Consider the following 22,085-nt stretch of genomic DNA (forward strand, 5'->3'; position numbering starts at 1 on the left):
CATTGCATATAACCATTTTCTGTCACGGTCTGGCATGTATTCACAAGTTCACAATCAAGAGAAATGACTCAAAACTGCAGCAATGGGTGATGAGCGTATCAGTATCTTTGATAACAATGTTCTTGAAAAATCTGTTTGGGAGAGCAAAGAATTAAAAGCAAACATTAAGACCAGGTACAAAGGTTGTAAAAATATAGCTTTATGTGTGTCTGTTAGTACTGATCTCACATATGTGTGTCTGTTAGTACTGATCTCACATACTGCCAAGCCTCTTTTTTCAAGTGTCTGAATTCCACAGACAGCTATAACTTGTCCAACTGCATTGTTTTACCTGAATTTTGAGACTTCTAAATAAGTAGTAGGCTAAAAACAAACATATTCTCATTTGTGAACCCGAGATTTCAACTGGTTGGGAGGAGCCAAAGATAATGCACCAGGTAAATATATAAAAATACACTACACACCTGAATTAATTTTAGGAATATATGTTGGTGTGCATTTGCTCCTCACTTTCAAATAATCATAGTTAGATGCCAGATTCCCACAGTTCTTAATTTCACCAGTCTTGAAAAACTTCAATTTAAACATTCCCAAATGTTCAAGATTTCTCAAAAGTTTAAGAAATTAAATATTGAGACTTTCAACTACACACTAAGAGATTTTGCAAGTGTTGGAACAAAATACAAAAATAGTAAGATTTTTCTAAAAAAATCTTTCATTTCAATGTGAAAAACAAGCCTAGAACAGCTGATACATTGATCAAAACCTGCTGAAATAAAAAAAAAAAATAGAAAAACCCCTATTGTACCTTCAGTGACAAAACAAACCAACCATAAATATATTTGATCAATATCTTAATATTTATTACTTCGCTTCCTTTTCTCTTTTGAAAGGCTTCACAAAGGCTTGAGGGGGAAGAAAAAAAAAACCCCTACAAAGTGCAACAGAGAAGTAAAGATTTAGAAAAATAACTTCCCTACTGAATTATTTCAAAATCACTTTAAAAAAACACAACACAAAAAACCAAAAAACAAACCCCCAAAAAACCTGGCTGGAAATTTCCATGTTATTTCTTGTTTTTCTCTCACTTGCCCTTTGCGTGGGCTTTCCTGGGATATGTCCAACATTTACAGCTATTCCAAGTAACAGAGCTGGGATTTCACAGTTACTGCAATTGATGCAAGAAGCCTCGTAGGAATGATCTCACTTTATATTAACCAAGGATTTCTCCAATTATTTTTAACTGAACATTTTAAGAAGCATAAAGCTTTCTTTTCCTGAATATGAGAACCCTGGAACATTAAGATCTGAATACTGTTGTCAGGAACTGTTGTTTAGAAATTCTTTAGGCATAAAAAATTCTTCCTAATAGATTCTGAAGCCTCTAAAGAAAATACTAGGAAGTTGTATGTCAGTATCTACTGAAAAGTTAAATCCAGGATGATCAACCTTTTACGGAAAGGTCAGTTTCTCAATTAAGAGGATGAGGTATAGAAAAAAAAAAAAAAGAGATGAGAATGACTGATACCTCCTGGACATCAAGAATATTTTTTTAAAAACACTAACCAAACCAAACACCACAAGTCAAACTCTGAAAAACAGCTGGCAAGGCACGAAAACATGAGTGCAATTTGTTCTTCAGAAAAGTTAATGAAATCACTAACGGTCTACATAACCAACATCAACATTATTGACTACTACAGCCAAAAGCCCGTGTGGCCCAAGGGTTCAACTAGGATTACATTTGATATTTGTTTGGTGATTAGATGGTAGGAAAGAGAAATTTCTTCACGTCCTACTAATACATGAAAATAACCAGAGAAACAGATGCAGAAAATCCACAGTGAGTCAAATTAGATGAAATGTAAACCTGACCATGACACAGCCTTTATTCAACGTCACTGAATATGTAAGATTAGCCACTCTCATTGCCTTGCTGGAGGGAGAGCCACCAAGGGCTTCATGCAACTCTTTCCAACCACAGGTAATTCTAACAGTGTTCCGCGTAACTAAGAACATCTTGTCTGGAGTCTCAGGTGGGCAAACCCCCTAGAGAACTAGCTTTCGTTTTGATTTACCACCTAGTTACTATCACCATATTGTGCTCCGTTAGCTCAAACGCAGCTTTCGCGTGTTGTCTCATGGGGAGGAGAACAGGCTGCCTGCAGAGTGATCAGCACAGCCATCAGTCGCGGGACGGAACAGCGACCGAAGGCTACAGCAACGCAGCTCTAGCGCAGCCTCCACTGAAGGCAGCCACGGATCGGTCTCTCACAGACCAACTTGTTCATTTGGTACCAATTATCTCATGAGGTCCAAATGAAGCAGTTTGCCCAGAAGGCTGGGTGCCCCAGAAAATGGATATTAACACAAGTAAATATGCAAATAAAGTACTGTGGCCTAGCATAATCTTTCTGAAATTCCAGTTGCACAAGTTGTTTGAGCAGCTGAACTCTAAAGCATACATCCCTTGTTCTGATTCTTCTTCTGTTGGTTGCTAATATATTTTTTTTATATGTATAAATTCAGGCTTCTTCAGAAATGACAGTGTCCTGCTGATGTTTCTCTTGGAACTTCTGGACACAACTGCAATGTTTTTTTTCACTTTCCATTTTTAAGAAACCAGACAAATGCCTGATAGACAAAAGACTATCAACTGGCTCTACTCAAAACTGCATCTAAAAGTTCCCGACCTCCCGATGTTCATCACTGGCGTCCTTTGCTTAAGTAAAAGCCTCACCACAGAGAACACGGATCACAGCTTCAACGTGTCATCTTGCCTGACAGAGAAATTATTCAGGTGATTAAACACCATGGGACCAGGCAGCTCGCCAACAACCCAGGAGACCGTGCTATCCTTTAACCCATGACAGAGTTTACACTGTAAACCTGCATACAAGACCTGAGTCTTAGGCTGCAAACTTTCCAGACTTTCTCCCATTAAACATCATTTTGAGCTTTCAGTGCTCTAGCCGAAGAATACAAGATTTCATCCACATAGTCCATATACTGTCTTGACTATCAAAAAACCCGCTCCCTTCTCATCTAAATTAAATCAGTTATGTAAAAATTGGAACCAAGTTGCTCAGGTTCTAATATATGACCTTTCACCTACTTTCACAGCACTTCCTTCTGGCAGGTTAGAAGTTAGCAGAGAATGGGTAGCGTATTGCTGCAAAAGCTTAACAACTTTCGACACTTATTCTGCAAGTATGAGACAAGAATTTCAGTTTAACCTGCCTTCTCTTGACAGTTTATAATGAAAGTGTTACTTTAGTCCTAAAAAGCATGTAGTAGAGTAATTAGAGCCTAAACTATAATGATACGTTCTATTTGATGGAATAATGAACTGAAGTGGCTACTTCAATCATATGGGTAATTTATACAGAGTACTGAATAAAAACATCAGAAAAAGAATAAACAGGAAAATTGAGCATACTCTGCGGTACAGAAACCCAGGCATCTACTTTCCAAATTCCACATTTCTCTGGGCAACGCCAAAAGGTAACACTGGCATTCTCTTAGGAGGGGGTTGCTCTCTTGCCTGACCCTGCCACCACCATTCCATGTACCTTCTTTCGTATTCCAGCACACCGCTAACACTCATCTTCTCAAACTCTCAGAACTGGAATGACCTGGAAGCATGTCACAAATCATGTCATCAATTCACAGTCCTGGTTGTTGACGTGCCTTGAAAACAGATGTAATCCTTCTCTGCACGTGCAGGATGTTTTGAGACCATCACTTCTACAGTCCTGGTAAGCTTGTGTTTTAAAAAGGCTGTAAGGCCTTAGCTGACTAGAAGTCTAAGTATCGTATGGGAGCTGACTTTATGAGGAACACAGCCCAATGCAAGAACAAAAATAAACAACTATTTTTTCAGCTACATTCTGCAATTTCTATCATAAATAAAGGGTCTGTGGGGGACCAAGACTTATCACTACAATAATGACTGTAACATTCACTGCCATATTTATAGTAATTATTGCTATAAACAGGGGCTTTGAAAGTTTGTGTACGTTCTTTAGTTGTACAGCATGCCATAAACTCTCAATTTCTGTTCTTAATTCTCTACTTGTTATAAATCCTGCGAAGCTGACAAAGCTTTGCATTTTATTCATGGCTTTCTCCCAAGTCAGTGAAAATTAATTTGAATCCATTTTATTAGGAGACATTAGAAGGATACATTCTGCTTTTTTCTATTCGTTATAAATATCAACCTTTATTTCAGATGTATTATCTCAGAGCCTAATGCACAAACACTGCTCAGAAAAGTCATATCCATCTATATAACTTCTATGCCTTTGCAAACTAGGAATTGCCCTTTAACCTATTATTTATTGTTATTTGCCTTACTAGTGATCAATAATGTCTGTAAAACGCTTCGCCTGGTTACCCATTTCCTCAGATGCTTTTCCATTGTCTTACATGGCTGCAAAAACTACTGTGTAAGATCAAAGAAAAAAAAAAAACAAAGGAACAAAAAAAAACCCAAACACACTTGTGTCTGTTAAACACCAAGGCAATACTTCTACCCAAGGGATTCCTTGAGCCAGAGCTGCCTGGAGTACTCTGGGGAAGCATTTCCCAACCGTGGTCCTCTCCAGGCACCTAGTCTTGGCTGCTGCCAGTGGAAATTTTGGTATATCCCAGAATAGTATTTTTCAATGCCTCACAGGTGTGTTTTAGGATAATTCAAATGCACAGAGGCAGAGCCAATGTAAAACATGAAACGCGTGTAACCCATGATGCTTGAGAGCTCTGACGGACTCACACCAGTTGTCACTAACTGCTCTTAGACCATTTAAAGACTTCAGAGAACTGTTTCCTCCTCAACTGCCAAGAGTAATCAAATCATTAACATAAACCTAGACCGTTCTCTTACTCTGTTATTATTTACTTTGACTGACAGGGAGCACTTCATCCTTCCAGCCAGGTATTTCAAGACTACACACAATCGCCCTGCGATCTACCAGGTAACCTGTTTGTATCTGTGAACTAGCAGTGCTCCACAGGCACAAAATCAGATGTATTCATCTCAGCTTTTAAAAAAATAATTAGTGGACATAACAGAAATAAAACAGTGCAATGTATCTGCACTCCTCATCACCTGAGACTGAATGCTGGTCCCACTGAAAAGGGGGAAAGTTTTCATTTCTCCACAAAAAAAAAACCCCAAACAAAAACCCTTTATTGTCACAGTTCCTTCGTACTTTCTTTTTTAAAATCAACATTACTCCAAAGGTAGTGTCTGATTTATTGAATGACATATGCCCTGCTCACAGGAAACGGCACCATGGCTGACCTACTTAAAATTACAAAAAAAAAAATAAATAATAAAACACACATTTACATCGCTCCCAGGGAAGACTGGGCAGCTATTTTCCAAGTCCCCGGGAGCCGAAGAACCTAAACGGGCCGCCTTCGCTATGACCCCAGCCCACCGCTCACACACACACACACACACACCCCACCCCAAATTATTTTAAACACCGCCAAAGCCACCACAGAAACTGCACATCCCCAGCACAGCCGGTGCCAGGCGTCGAAAGTACGGCAGCTTCAAGCTCAGCCGGTGAGAGGAAAGGAAGAGGAGGAGGAGGAGGAAGAGGAGGCGGCGGGCCCCGGCGGCAGGGCCCCGGGGGAGGCGGGGGCGCTGACAGCAAACCGGGGGCGGGAAGCGCCACAGCGGCACCTTCCAGCCGCCGCCCGCGGACCGGCCGCCGCCGGGTCCTCGCTACCGGGCGCGCTTGACGCTCTTCCTCACACAAACTTCAAGGAAATCCCTGGCAAGAGCCGGTGAGTGCCCGGGTAGGGATGGGCAGCAGGTGGGGATGGCGGGGGAAAGGGCGGGGGGGGACGGGGACAGCACCAGCCCCGCTCCTCAGCTCTCTCCGCAGCGCCTGTCGCAAGGCTTTCGCCCAGGGAGGTTAAAGAAAAATAAATAATAAAATAATTTAAAAAAAGAGAAGTTGGCTGTTTCTGTTTAAAACTACGGCCACGGCGTGAAACCGGAAGCCCAAGGTACCGACTTCGGGCCTCCCGCTGCCGGCCGGGACGCGACGGGCTGCGCTCTCTCCCCCCGCGCCGGGTTATGCAACGCACCAGCTCCGCCGGGGCTGCCGCCTGCCCGCGCCCGTCGGAGGGGGACCCCGCGCCCCTCACCCGCCCGCGGCGGGCGGCTCTGCCCTGCCCGTCCCGCTGGTTGCGGCGGGCCGCCCCGAGCACCGCTCGCCCAGTCCACAGGTACCTGTCCCGGAGGCGAAATCACGGGGAAGGAGCCGGGGGCTACCTACCGCTGCCCGTCGGTGCCGGAGCCACCTGCTCCAGGTGTCCCGAAGCGCCGCTCGCCCTCTGCCGAGCCCCCTGCGGCCGCCCTGCCGAGAAGGAGGGACGCGGGGCACGCAAGGCGAAGAGGAAGAAAAGCAAGTCAAAACGCTGCCCTCCCCCCTCCCGCTCTGTGTGAACCGCTCGCTCTACCGCCTCTTTCCCCGGAGCATAACAACAAACACGGCGGAGCCGGCCGTGCGGCGCGGGCACGGCCCCAGCGCCGGCGGCAGCGGGGGAACCCCCCGCCCAGCACCCCGGCCTGTCCCGCTCCCCTACCCACATGGCTCCCTACCGCGAAGCCTCTCGGAAAGAAGGGGGGAAAAAAAAAGAAAAGCCCCTACAAAATAATAAAGAAAGGAGTAAACCACAACGCACCCGGCGTGTCCTCCTGGGCTGCGGCGCTCCGTGCAGCGGGGGCGGCCGAGGTGCAGAAGAGCGGCAACCCGCGCCCCCCACCTCGCTCGCCCCGACCGTGTGTTTCGTGTGACACCCTTTCCCCCCCCGCTACTCCTCGGGGAGAGGCGAGGAGCGGGGAGACGTAAGGATGGAGCCAGCAGAGGAGGGGGAGCGGGTGGCAGACTTCACAGCCAGGCGAGGGGAGGGGAGAAACTCCAGCGCCGCGCGTGGGTCCCTCCCAGAAAGCCGGACGACCACGCTGTCCGCGCTTTGGGGGTCGGGGGGCTCCCCTTTCGCTGTCTCCCACCCTTCCCTTGGAAGCGCAGTGGCGGCGCTGAGCCCCCGGTACCTGCTCGGGAGGCGCCCGCCCCTCGGCAGCCGCTCCGCCTGCAACCAGGAAGGAGCAGCGGGAGAGGGCACCCGCCGTGCCCCGCACCCCGTCCGCGGCTCCGCTAGCGGAGGTGGGCTGGCCAGGGACCCCCGGGGGCGAAGGAGGGACGGGAGCCCGTTACCCTGCACGGTGCGGGCACCGGTCTCCGGACGGCTAAGGGTGGCGAGCGGGCTTTGGGCTACCGGGAGCTGGATTTGCCCAGGAGCCCGGCGAGACGAGCTGTTGGCAGCCTGCCTGCCCGGCTGCTTGCTGCCCTCTCGGGCCTGGCAGGCGTGGGCCGGTAACCCATCCCCCTGAGCTGGCCTAGGGGGGGTTTGAACGAGCCTGACTCCTGGGGGATATAAACAAGAAAAACTACCTGCAATTTTAGACTCGGAGTCACACGTTCAAAGCAGGTACCTGGGTCACCCCGTGCTTTGCCCGGCCCGAGTCCCAGGGTGTAACTTTGCTTTTTAATGGGAAGCGTGTGCTGTCAGGTGGGCTTCCTGCAGCGCCGTGACGCGGTGTCACCTGAGGTGCAGGTGCAGGCTAACTTCATCCACCTTGGTGGGAAGAAGTTTGACATCTTGAACCCCTAGGATAAGGCTGCTCGGGGTTTAGAGGGAAGAGAAACTGCCTTCAGAATTTCATCTGGCACTTTGGGGAGGGGCAGGGGAAGTTCATGTTTATGACTGCTTTGGGCAAGTATTATTTGTTTCCATCCTGTGTGAAAATGCAAAAGCAGGAAGCAAATGTATAGATAGCAGCTTTTTTAAAGCAGTCACTTTATTTGGAAGGTTCACTGGTGATTACTGTTTTTATCTGTTGCACCTGCATCATGTTTAAACCTCAACAGATGGAGAGTTATTAAGTCAGCTACCCACTAATTCCTCAATACCTGCATCTTCTTTTGGTTTGCTAGTCATTTTTGAAGGTGGGGAGGTTTTAGAAAAATATTTTGGGCCACATTATAAACTATATATTCTTGTGGATAAACAGTTGTTTGGATAACCATTTCCATTGGATGGAAGGAACATTCTACCAATGGCTCCTTACAGTGCGAGGTGAGAAGTTTGCAATGTGAATCTATGACAGGTATGAAGACTACCATACAGTGTGCTACCTGATGATAAAATGCTAGAATGCAAGTTAAAAAAGATTATAGAAGGTTGGAAGGATTGCAGAAGAAAAGAATAGATGGGGTATCAGCAGTATAAACAATTCCAAGTCTGGGAATTTAGTATTAAGAATACAGACAATACTGTTTTGAATCACCTTATTTCCTAACACTCCTTCACTGGCAAAAAAACCCTGTCGCTTTCTTATTTTGGAAATTTGAGGAGCACATTAAATGAGCTTGATAGTTAAGCTTTAGGCATATTTTTACTTTGCTAAAAATCATGACAAAAAGAAACCAATATTTATAAGTTTTAAAAGACAATGTCCAGTTTCAGTCTTCAGGTGGGCTTCTCTGCCTTTTTTGCATGAAATCTGAGGGTGAAATTAGATACCAGGTCTCTTCTGACTGCTGTCAGAAGGCAGATGAGTGAATCATGGTAAAGACTAGTACCCTAATCTCGCATACATCCATGCAGGCATTAGGTCATGTATTTGCACATGCACAATATCTTTGTGTACAGATGTGCATGTGGAAGTTCTACATCTATATATAGAAAAAATAAAAGTACCTCTGTGCGTGTCTGCCTCTGGTTATGCACAGTTACTCTGCTGAGGCCTAAAGGCATACAAAGTTTTGAGGGGAGTCACACTTGCAGAATGTGGATTTTCATACAGAATGTTCAATAAAAATATTTGGAAAAATTATCACCCTTGCACAGCTGTGTTCTATGGCATAGCCACATCAGCTCTCTCTTAAAGTGTTGAACATCTCCCTGCTACTCAATTTGTAGCTTCCCTTATTGCTCCAGGATTCTTGCATGTAGGCAAATGTCAGTATGCTCATTTACATATGCTCATAAAAATTCTGCAGGAAAGCTAGAACCACTGGACAGCGTTGGTAGCTAGAAATGTAGGCATTCTAATTCTGCTACATGTAGATGCCAGCTCCTGGAAATGCTTCATGAAGAAAGCAAGTGTGTCTGTTCAGCAGCAACGCTTGTGTGTCCAGATTTACAAAGACAGTATCGTTTCATCCTCTGTTTGCTTCCTGTTGCACAAATTAAAAATGCCTTTTTTATATATAAATATATTCCCTACACACTACTGCACCCCTGCTCCTTGGGCCCCTGTTGTAAAGAGCTCTACCTGAATAAACGACTCTATGAGAAAAGTGACCCGGGGAAATTAATCTTGATTATTTATTTTTTTTAACTTCCCAGTAGAAATTGCTGGAGTCAAATACAAAGTGTTCTTTTACGCAAATCAGAGAAAGAGAATGGAAGGAGGGCAGAATTTGCACAGTATTTCATATGTAGCTTTGTACTAGAATCGACCATTTTATTATTCCTAATGTCCTGGTTGGCCAGTAGGTTAGGCTTACTAGGGAAAGTATCATTGGAGTGTGAAAACCTCATAATGGGTAACCAGACCAATGTCATATAAACTCAAATAACGATTTAATTAAAATTCTCAGGATGCTGTTGAATTAAGATGAAAGAACAACTGTTCGCTTCCAAGAACTGTAAACGGCAAAATGCTGTAATGAGGAACTTCCATTGACACAGTGGTGACTGCTGATGCAAGATTAACGGTATCAAGCCTTACATGCAGAGAAAACAGAAGCTAGACCCAATTATGAACTCATTTGAATTTTTTTCATGAATGGACCTTTAGTGAACTCGAGATAACACTTTCATTTAAGTCTTAAAACCAAATCTTAATTGTAAAGACTTACAATGCTTGCTTTATTTCATAGAAGCTTTTATGATGTGTATTTCATAAAACCTTTTATTATGTATCTTCCAGGCACCAACATAATGCACACAATACTTTTATCAGCAGAATCAGAACAAGTCCTTGATTATTTTTTTCCCAAGAAGACTTTGATACAAGAGCATCATCTCAGCAAGTGCTTGGTTGGTCTATCTCAAACTGTGTACCTAGGCAAACAGAACAGTGTTATCTGCAGATACTGAGAGATAACACAAACTGGGAGCTATTACTGGGAGTTGGTAATTGATTAATACCAAAGTTAGATTTGGTTGCTGAGAATCTTCTGTATGGTCAAGGTTGCTAAGCTTTAGAGGATCCCTGCCAAATATTTAGAAAAATAGTTCAAAATATGCCCTTCTTCAGCAGATACCTGTGAAAGGGGCAGGGGAAAAGGCCATATTTCTGAAGTCTTTGAGTCTTAATAACTGCATTTTGATTTTCTGAATGAACCTCGAGACTCAAGGAGGTGTTCTGCAGCCAAAAGGGGATGGAACTCAGAGTTTCTTACTCCCCATGGGGACCAAGCCATATAACCTCATTGTAAACATGCACTGAAAAGAAAGTCTTTCTCCTGGTAAATTATGATTCTCTACTGACCAAAGACAGCAGTGGATGAATGACAGTGTAATAGATATTGACAGTGCTTATAAATAATATTTTATAGCCTTTACTGCATGAGAAAGAAAAGTAATTGTTTACAGAAATATTGGCATTTAAAGTTTCGAGTGATGATGTTGCATTTTAGAGTAGAAATAACCTAACAATGATCAAACAAGAATTTTTGTTCAGAATTGTTTAACTAAATATTTTATCTTCAAAGTCTAAAGCATTTTTCAAGAGATGAGTATTATTTTTATGACACCACGAGTATCCTGTTGGACAGGAAAGATCAAAAAGCTCAGTAAGAGCTGGTTGCAGTAGCACAGGACTGTGAAAAAATGAACATAGAAAACTTTCAAACCCTTTTTCTCCATTTTGTAGTTTCTTGTCTCTGTCTAATCATTGCCTCTGGCAGTTTTCTGTAGAACTGATCACCTCACAGGGTATTTCAAACAGATCCCATGCTGCAATATTGGTCAAAAAAGCCCTGTGATAAAAGGAGCTTTTACTCTTGCTTCTCCTAACATGAACATTCCAGCTAATGGAAAAGTTAGTAAAAATATTTGATGTGTGTAAGTGCTATTAAGCACGTTACTGTGTTTCTGTTTTTCACTAGCACTTAATCAGTAAACATGCCTGATGTGTGCAGTTAATTTACAAACGAATGAGTGGAAAACACTCCTGTGTATAAATGCTTCTTCACTTATACAAATTAACGTGTCTGTATTCTCACTAATTACTTACAGATGCTTGCACACACATATACATATATACAGTACTTGAATATCCCTTTTTATTAAGCCCCGAAAGTGTGTGTTGAAAGCTTCTGTGGGCAGAGAGCTAACTTGAAGAGGGGCAGAAATGGATATATCTATGACTCTTCCACCTTTGTTCTTCCCATTTTCTCCTTTCCAATTCTTAGACTTTGGCTCTCATGTTTCCTGTTCTTCAGAACTGAGACTTCTCTTTGGGATGACCATCACACCACTTCCTCTGTTTCAGTAAACATGCTTTTAATAGAACAGTTCTTGCTCAGCTCACTGTCAGGGAAGTGCTGCCCATGTCTCCATTTTCAGTATCCATTTTCTCATAGAATCACAGGATGGCAGGGGTTGGCAGGGACCTCTAGAAATCATCTAGTCCAACCCCCCTGCTAAAGCATGATCACCTACAGCAGATTGCACAGGATCATGTCCAGGCAGGTTTTGAATATCTGCACAGAAGGGGAATCCACAGCCTCTCTGGGCAGCCTGTGCCAGTGCTCATGTCACCCTCATGGTGAAGTTCTTCCTTACGTTGAAGTGGATCTTCCTGTGTTCCAATTTGTGCCTGTTGCCCCTTGTTCTGTTGCTGGGCTCCCCTGAAAAGAATCTGTCCCATCCACTTGACACCAGCCCTTTATTTATAAGCATTGATGAGATCCCCTCTCAGCCTTCTCCAGGCTGGACAGCCCAGTTCTCTCAGTCTTTTCTTATAAGACAGATGTTCCAGTCCCTTGAGCATCTCTGTAGCCCTCCGCTGGACTCTCTCTAGTAGTTCCCTGTCTTTGTGGAACTGGGGAGCCCAGAACTGGACACCTGCAGTGCACTGAAGTGCTGGTGTGTTTCTAATGCCAGTTTTTGAGAGCCATTGAGAGAAATCAGCTTTATTTCAGAGATGTAAATGCTCTAACTGTCCATTACACTGAACTTATAAGCAGATGTAAATGCAGGCCGATCCAGTTGGAAACCTTTTGACTTTTATTCATGAAAAAAAGAGGAAGAATGCTTTTCTTGGTTTTAAAAAAGGAGATGTACAACTCCCCAAGTGAAAGTTTCCAAAAAGAGTGATTGGAAAAATATTGCTTTAATGAACTTACCTATAAGAAAGATTTCTTCTTTACAGAACAATAAGATTCTGACATCTGAACTTAAGTGTTCATTTTTATAAGGGAAATAAAGGGTGTATTAAAATGTGTGGTAGAAGATAACGACAATGTTATTTTGTTTTCTACGGTGTGGTTCTTGAAATGAAACTCCACAAAGGCTAAGATTTGCACTGTATGCAGTTTGTGATCACCTAACTCTTGAATTCACTACATTTCGAAACTAAGTCACAGAATGCAGGTGAAATATGGTGTGTCTTTACAGGAGAATCGAATGTGTGCTCAGATCACTTTTACACTAAGTAAAACACACGCTTTAAGTCTGAAACATGATAGCCATTATTACATTTTCTGCTCTTGCTGAAGAGAGAAGAAACTGTAGTCATTGTGTGGGCAGACATCTACAAAGCTCTGCTTTATTGCTATTCAGTGCATTTCCAACAAGAGGAAGTCAACCAGCCTCACACATAAAACATGCTCCAGAATCCCTGAATACAGCTGCAGCCGTATCAGCACAGAAAAAACAGAAAACATTTCTAATAATCGAACCAGGGCTTTCCTCTTCTCACTCTTTTCTTTCCTACCACAAAACCATTTTGCTGCTGGGTTTCAGTTTTGTGGGATGCCATTTTTCTCACTTGCTGTTGCGTAGTCTAGAGGCGTTTGAAAACAACGAGCAGTTTTCTGTATAAATCTAGGCAAAGCACACAATTACAGGGCATGTACTTGCTTGCACTGCCTTCTCTGTTTCCACACTGGGAAATACTTTTCTCTTTCGTACATGGCATTGTGCTAACCACTCTCTTATCTTTTCTTTTAGTCAGAGCAGATTAAATACCTAGTGCAATGTAAATAAGAAGGAATTCCATCAACTATGCTTGCAGTGCTTGTTAATGAAATGCACACAACTTTCCTCTGTTCCTAACTTTAGCTAGTGTTCTCAGTGTGTAATGTTCCCTCCCCCAAATTCTACGTTTGCAGAATAGGTGAAACAGCAAAGACAAATTGTTTACAGCTGTAATGTTTGTTTTTAGAAAGAGGACGCAGCACCCTTGCAGGGTGTTGCATCACTACAACGAAACGGGACCAGAATGGATGAATGTCAGTAGCATTTTTAAGATAAGCAAGATAGTGTCCCAGTTTGTGCCAGAGAAAGTCTGTTTGTGGTGATTGCACCTGACTGACAGGTATGTATTGGCTTATGCTATGGGGTAAAGAAATAGTCAAGCAGAGAGAGAGAGAGAGAGAGGTGTTTGTTCAGCAGCAGCAGCTCATTCCTTTACACTGTGCGCTGCACTGCATTGCTTAATACTAGAGTATACCCCAGTCAGAGATAGTGGATAGGAGGGTGATTCAAACCTCAGTCAGAAAGTGCTTCAGGTTTATACACCTAATAAATTTAACCATTATAAAAGACTGCTATTTAGACTGACTATGAAAAAGACTGTGAATATAAGAATGATGGAGAAGTCTGAATCTATTAACACAGATACAATATTCAGTAATCACTGTAAATACAGTTCTGATCTTGTCTTAATGAACAATGATAGATTGAATAACAATGTCTTCAATTCCCTTATTTCTATGGTTTTTATCCCTACATGTCAGTCTTCAGGAGACCTTCTTTACAGTCACAGTGCAACAAGACTCGTTTGACAAGCCACAGCCTCCAAAAGTTCAGGTGATACAAAATTATCCTGGAAGTTTCAGAGGGGTTTGAGGATATTAATTGCTATCTTGCCTCTAGAAGCAATACTGAAAACTTAATCTCAGCTCAATTCTGCAGATGACTATGGCGAAAAAAAGAAGATAAGTTAGGATAGGACAATGCTACTGGATATTCATTTTGACCTGAATTCTAAATATTAATTGTCTATGTGGATTTTTAGACATACATTGCAAAACCTAAGTTTGCTTGTTTGTTTTTGCATGGGTAAAGCAACTTTCCGTAGAATCCTAGTATAAGAAATAGCTCAAACAATGTTTTGGAGGTAGTAGGAAAAGGCATAACCCAAATAAATTGTTTTCCCAAATAACTGAAATTTGGCAAAACTGTAAGTGGCCAAAGCTCAGTATTCCAAAGGTTGGTGTTGACCACCTAGCAATACTTCCAGGTGTATCTGTGATCTTTTCTGTAGCTAATTATGAGGTATTTCACAATGCATTTCATACAAATGTGTTGTAAAAATTATATGCAGTCTAAAAGAAGGAGTAAATATATCCAGTTGTTTCACAAAGTATAATACTGTATGGATTTTAAGAGATTCTCTGATCTCTGTCATAATGAAAACCATACAGCTTTTTTGCTTTAATATTAAAGCTGCCCCTTGAAGGAAAAAGAACAGGCAACTCAGAGCTAGCAATAGTCTACCACATCCCTCGTATGTTTTTCCATTTGAGATAAGCTCTAGTTACTAGCACAAAACTTATTTTCATGAACAGAGATCATTAACACTGGAAAAAATATTAATAGGAAAAATAATAAATAGATTAACTAGACAGTATGAAGGAATGTGGAAGCAGAGGGGGTACACTTAATAAAGAGAAAATACATAACAAAAAACTGAGAGGGAAAATATAACAGTTTTTTTTTCAATACAGTGAGAACTCAGGCTTGAGTAGATAACAGAAGATGGAGGACTTAATGTCTATTCCATGTAATGAAGCTTTGCTTGAGCATAATTTTGTACAAAAATTCATAGCTGAGACATCGCTGAGTCTATGGGAGAAATAATTAATTGGATTTATCTGTCAGATGAGCACATATCTGCAAAGAGAGACTACATTTGTTGGTGCAAGTTTGTTTCAAGGAAGGAAAACTAAACTTTCCTATACTGAAAATTGAGCAGGAGGGAGATCTATGCTTACAAAAGTTCACTTTTTTATAATCCAGTTATATGAGGTGTTCTTCTTCTATCTACAAGCTACCTCCATTTGTACATGTCCACTACTTGATGTAATGGTCATTGGAACAAGTATGCAAATAGGGATTTTTGAGAGAAAGAGCCCAAAATGAACTCTTTAGTCCATGTTAAAACACCAGAATAAACCTGATTTGCAGGAGTAGTGTACTTCATCAACAGCCAGTGTGATGTCAGTGTGGATTTTCGAATGCTTAGCAACTAAGGGACCCGAATGCTTTGAGAACTAGGACTCGGAAGCATTTCAACAGGGACATACTCTACAGTTGTCTGTTTGAATTCCTTCCTGTCTAATATGAGCTAGGTAAAAAGGATGCAATTAAAATGGGTGGAAGATATCAAGAGAGAAAAGATGCAAGTAATTTGCTAGGACAAGATGCAAATTAAAACCTTGAAGAAATTAAACTTTTCCTAGGTAATGCCTTTAGGAAAGGGAAAACAAAGGTATTAATACAAATGGGGGAATAGAATCACAGAATCATAGGGGTTGGAAGGGACCTTGAGAGATCATTGGGTCCAACCCCCCTGCCAAAGCAGCTCCCTAGCTCATATTGCACAGATAGGCATCCAGACAGGTCTTGAATATCTCCAGAGATAGAGACTCAACACACCTTGAGCAGCCTGTGCCAGGGCTCTGTCACCCTCACTGTGAAAAAGTTCTTCCGCATGTTGGTGCGGAACTTCCTGTGCTCCAACTTGCAGCCATTGCCCCTTGTCCTGTCTCCACAGACCACTGAAAAGGGGCTGGCCATTTCCCCCTGCATCCCATACTTAAGATATTTATAAACATTAATAAGGTCCCCCCTTAGTCTTCTCTAGGCTGAACAGTCCCAGCTCACTCAGCCTTTCCTCATAGGGGAGATGCTCCAGGCCCTTAATCATCTTTGTAGCCCTCCTCTGGACTCTCTCCAGGAGATCCGTGGTTTTTTTTTATACCAGGGAGCCCAGCACTGGACACAATACTCCAGATGGGGCCTGACCAGGGCAGAGTAGAGGGGAAGGATCACCTCCTTCGACCTGCTGGCCACACTGCTTTTAATGCACCCCAGGATCCCATTGGCTCTCTTAGCCACCAGGGCACACTGCTGGCTCATGGCCAACCTGTCATCTAACAGGACCCCCAGGTCCTTCTCCACTGAGCTCTTCTCCAGCAGGTCATCCCCCAGCCTGTACTGATACAAGCAGTACCATAGGAAATGACTGGGATTAACAAGTATATCATTAACTTTATTAGACAAGCTTTGGGTGGAACATGTAAATCTTCCAGTGTGTAGAAGACTGTGACCAGCAGAACAAATAAAGGCAGAAAGAAGGTAGTTTCATTTGTAGCTAAGTTGTTAAGGGATGGGGAACACTAACTGAAAGAGTGGGATGAAGTACCAGAATGAGCTCCTATGCCTCGGACATGTTCTGTCTGAAGCCATCCACAGGTAGGATCAGTTATCTCCCTTGAGGTTGCCCTCTTTGTGCCCCTGTAGCTCTAACACTCTGGCATCTGCAATGCTGATGGCATGCCTGCCATAAAAGTCAGCCATGTGTGATCTTTCTGGTAGTACCCTGACGAAGACTAATCAAGAGGCGTGACAGCACTTACTGAGTTCAAGAGCGCAACCATGGTTCCAGACTGCAGCTATTGTTACTTACAGCTGAGGCAGCTTTATGGCAGCAACATCAAGTGGCCCAAATAGTTGGCAAAGTTTTTACCTTTTTCACAAGTTGAAATATTTGAAAGAAATCTTTTTGTTAGTTTTCTTCTGCAAGTCCCTGGTAAGGGTTTAGGCGCTGGCAGAGAGCATTATTTGTCAGACAATTTCTTTATGCCATTTTTTTTCCTGACAAGAACCAACTTTTTAAGATTTGTTTTCTTAGAATTAGTAATCAAAAGTCCTTGAAAGCTAAATATTGGAAGCAAAATATTGTGTACAGTTCTGCTTCAGTACTACTTGTAGCTAAAACAAGGATGTTTGCGCATGGAAATGGTTGCCACCAAGCAGAAGGGCGACAGGAACATTAGAGAGGCAAAACCAGCTACTTGAATATTGCATAAATGACTAACTACATACTGTATTTAGTCAGTGGGATGAAACATGGGTGTTCAATGTTTTAGAAGAACGCCCTTTTTCTAAAATTAAGAAAATACTAAGTACACTCCATTGTTATACAGTTTACACAGCTGTGGAAAGACTCAAAGCTGTTGCTTCAACAAGAGGGATGATGTAAACTGGAAACTTGACATTTCAAGGGGAAAAATACTTACAATGGAAAAGAGAAAAAAAAAAAAGCTAGTTACTTGTCTGCCGGAAGCTGAATTTCCAAGAAGAAACACAGCAAATGGAAAGGATGCAGATCAAGATGTTTGTTGTGAATGCTTTTTAAACTTACTCTCAGCACCTCTGTTGGGGAACAGCCAAATTCAGTGAGTCAATGAGTTCAGAATTAAAGTATCTTGATAAATTGTATGTATTTTAATAATTTCATTAAAAATAGTCAAATCTTAAAGTTTCAGTCCAGAGCATTCATTTCTGTGTACGCATTCAGAAAAGTCTTTATAAACTAATAAACCTGTGAAGGCCAACATTTATTCTTATAGGTTTTAACTATATAGTAATAGATTTAAGTTACCAAAAAAATTAATCATAGCAGAAGTGTGAGATGTTTTTTGTGGACTGGTCTTACCTGTGGTTCAGCCTTAGCTCAAGGAAGTCTTTTGAAACAACTTTGTTTCAGTCATCGTTATTATGCTCACACTACTCATGTTGTCTTTGGATTACTTTGTGTAATGTTTCCTTCACATGTCATCAACCATTGCATATCTTTCAAAATTTGGGCTTTGGTACAAGAGTGATTGTAGGCCGTGGCTAGGCTTCTCTTCCACAACTTTCCACCAGGCTCATTGAAAACCTGAAAAAAATTTAAGAGTCCTTAGAAATCAGCAAAATAAAAGCATTTTTTTCTAGAAACATCTTAAAGAATATCCAATTTTTAAAATGCAGTAAGAAACAGCTAAAATCGTTTTTAAATAGCCATCTTAAGATGATGAGCAAAAAATAAAAATTCCCTACCCTTGGAAATCAGCATTATTTACCGGTCTGTGTTGAACTTTGTTCAAAAATAAGTTTTGGGAAAATAGTATTGTAAATTAGCATGTAGTGGAGCCACCAGCCTGTACATAATAGCAGAAGATGACAGTTGTATTTTTTTATTAGTAGTATAGCTGGTGCATAATTTTGACATCAAGTGTCAGCATGAGAAAACGGTGTGTTCAGAAAGCAGATATTGCAGAGTGAAGAATATGGAAATGTTGTACTCTAGAAAGACTGTTAAGGGAAAATGTGATCTTGATGACAGTAGTGACACATCAATCCAAGTTAGGTCAGGTCCATATTTAACACCAGAAGACCCTTGGACTGAAGACCTCTTTACATTATCAGTTTTACAGATAACTTACACCTCATCCCCATTTCCAGCATCTTTTTCAATTAAGATTCTGTGAGTTGAACTTCACCAAAATGAAGCTGTTTGTATTGTATGAAGTGGGAAGGTCTGAAGCCAGTTATTTGCTCATTTGAGTATATAAAACCACTAAAACTGACAGAAATCCTTAGAGGGGAAGAAAGAGATGACATTGGGATAAGCCCTCTATTCTCCCTGTGTAAACATCTGCAGAGCTATCTCATTATCCTCCTTCCAGGTGCTTCAATACCTTCAGTTGCAATAATGCCTATGTTAAAAAAAAACAACCACAACCCAAATCATGCAAAAACGACCCATCCCAAATAAAAACACCCACCCGCAGCGTGATTGTGGTTAATCTCTTAGTGTACTGAGACAACTGCCAGGCAAGCTGACCAATAGTCTTTGCCTCTTTATACTCCTTCCCATCTGCCTGGGTCCATCTGCCACCTTGTCTGTTATTTAGAGTCTTTGTAGTGGTCACTGTAGTAGTCACTGTATTTTAGTTTTATGTTGGAAACAGCATGTAGCAGAAAAAGGCCTTAGGTTCACTGTGACATTGATAAACATAATTACAGCTAGTATGCTTTTATTATATGAGGGAGGGGGCCCTGGTTGGTTTTTTGTGTTTGTTTTTTCTTTTGACTACATCAGTTTCTCATGCTGTGGGATTGTAGTTCATAAAGATCTTTGAAGAATTCTGTACTACCTACATTTTTAATGAAAATGCATACCTCCTGCTGGCTTGGCACAAAATGAGGGCTCCAATACAATCTAATTTGCAGCCAGATGGGAAAAAAATACCTGTTTTAACAATGAGCAAACATACTTAGTTCATGGCTTATTAGTTAGCTCCTGTTTTTTCCTCTTAGAAATTGCTTAAACTAGTTTATATATCTTACACATGTCTTTAAAAACTGGCAACAAATGAAAGAATCTCTTTCTAGAATAAGTTTGCACACCTGCTTTATTGAAAGTAAATTGCAAAAATTGAAGGATTCCTTTCAGGATCAGGCCTCTTTTGCTAATCTCTAAGGTTGAACAAGCTGAGTGGAATCTCTCCAGCCTCACTGGCAATCTTGTGTTTTGCTTTGCTTGTGCTGAGTGCTGTGAGTGGCACTGAGAAGCATCCCACTTTTTCAGTGGAAAGCATCTTTGAGTGGAGGAAAAAAAAAAGTGCTTTCAATGGGTGTTCCACTTGCAGAGAACAGCTTGCTGAATGTCACCGTGCACTTGATTCACTGAAGCTGCCTATTCAAAGCAGTATGCGACTGTGATCCTTAACTTTATATCTGTGCTGATGCAATCAGTCCCTTTCTCTTAAGTTAATGAGCAGGTCTACGTTGATTTTCATGTCAGCTTAATCAGACTGTAAGCTCTTCGGGAAAGAAATTGAAATTTCTGTGCTGTGTGGCACCCAGCCTGCTCTCAGAGATTTAATTCAGGATGCTAAGAGTACTTACAAAAAAACTGGAAGCCATTTTATTAAGTAGAGAAAAGAGTATTTTAATGATAGTGTCTGCCATAAGGCTGCTGTTTAAGTGAAATATTAGGTTAAAATAAAACATATAAACCATCAACTAATATTATGGATACTTGACATGTGTCTCAGCACTATCTAATAATGAAGTCTTCCGTTTCTTCCATAATACAATAATACTAATTTCACATTCTCCATTTTTTTCCCTTGCAAAGCACTGAATTTGGAAAGTTTTTTTTGTGTTGTCAATCTCTCTCTCTCTCTGTATCCATGTCTTAAATATTAGATCACAAAGTAAATATATAATGCTGCTTTATCCAGTAATACTGGCAATTAGTGACACAGTGCATCATTATTACCTGCCTGTACTTGGAAAAATCTCACTTTAGGAGGAGATCTTGCAACTCCTTAATGTGGTGTGGAATACTTTTTTTTTTCTTTCTGCAAGCAATCCAATTAAAAAACAATGGCATTAATTACAAAATAATTTACTCTATGAGTGGTCAGAACAGTTGAGTTTGCCTTTTCTACAATAATCTGTTTTATCAAGAACCTTTCACAGGTGGTTGCACTGCTCAGGAGAGGTGCTGAGTTAGTAGTGTGGTAGTTTTGCATGACCAGGTTCTGGTGGAGAAGTTGAGGCAGCAAGGGTGGCTTCTGCAAGAAGCAGCTAGAAGCTTCCCCTTGGCCAGACAAGGTAAACATCAGCCGATTCAAGGTCACAGTCATTGACAAAGGCCAAGTCCATCAGCAACAGTCACAGCTCCTCTGGGAATCACATTTAGGAGAAAAAAAACGCAACCAATTTTTGTCCCCAGAGAAGGGAGTGAGAAGATGTAAGAAACTGTGCAGACACCAAGGCCAGGGAAAGAGGGCGAAGGTGCCCCAGGTGCAGGAGAGAAAGAAGCCCCTGCAGCCTGTGGAGAAACCCATGGTGGAGCAGGTGTTCCCCTGCAGCCCATGGAAAAGGCTGGGACCCCACTTGCAGCCCATGGAGAGGCCCCACGCTGGATGGAGCAGGTGGAGACATACAGGAGATGCTGTGGCCCACCTTGGAGCAAGCCTCTGCCAGCCCTTGCAGCCTGTGGAGAGAGACAGACACAGAGATGAGTGAAAGAGAGAGAGATCCTTACTGGAGCAGGTTTGCTGGTGGAAAAGGCTTGTGACCCCGTGGAGGACCAGGCTAGAGCAGTCTGGGCCTGAGAGACGTACTGTGACTACACGCCATAGAAGTGACCCACACTGGCAGCTGGTTAAGAGCTGAAGCCCCATGAGAAAGGAGTCACGTTGGAGAAGTTTGTGGAGGACTGGCTCTCATGGGTGGGACCCCACGATGCAGCAGGGGAAGGGTGTGAGGAATGCCCCACTCAGCTAAGAAGGGAAACAACTTCTGAGGAACTGACTGAAACCACCATTCCCCCATTCCCTGCCCCTTACTGTGCCACAATGACGGGTGAGAAAGGAGTGAAATCATGACTAAAGTGAAGTCTGCTAAGAAGGGAGGGATGGGGGGAAGGTGCTTTAAGATCTGGTCGCACTTCTCATTAACCGACTCTGGTGTCACTGTGTGTGTGGATAGCATAATAAATCAGAGAGGTTTTCTTCCTGTATTCTGTGCTGAGTCTCTTTTGCCCGTGACACTGATTGCAGAATGATCTCTCCCTGTCCTTATCTCGACTCTTAAGCCTCTCAATATATATTTTCTCCCCTGTCCAGCTGAAAAGGGGAGTGATAGAGCAGCTTTGGTGGGCATCTCGCACCCAGTCAGGCAGGGTCAAA

This window comes from Gallinula chloropus (assembly GCF_964237585.1).
Source record: "Gallinula chloropus genome assembly, chromosome: 2".
NCBI classification, from domain to species: domain Eukaryota; kingdom Metazoa; phylum Chordata; class Aves; order Gruiformes; family Rallidae; genus Gallinula; species Gallinula chloropus.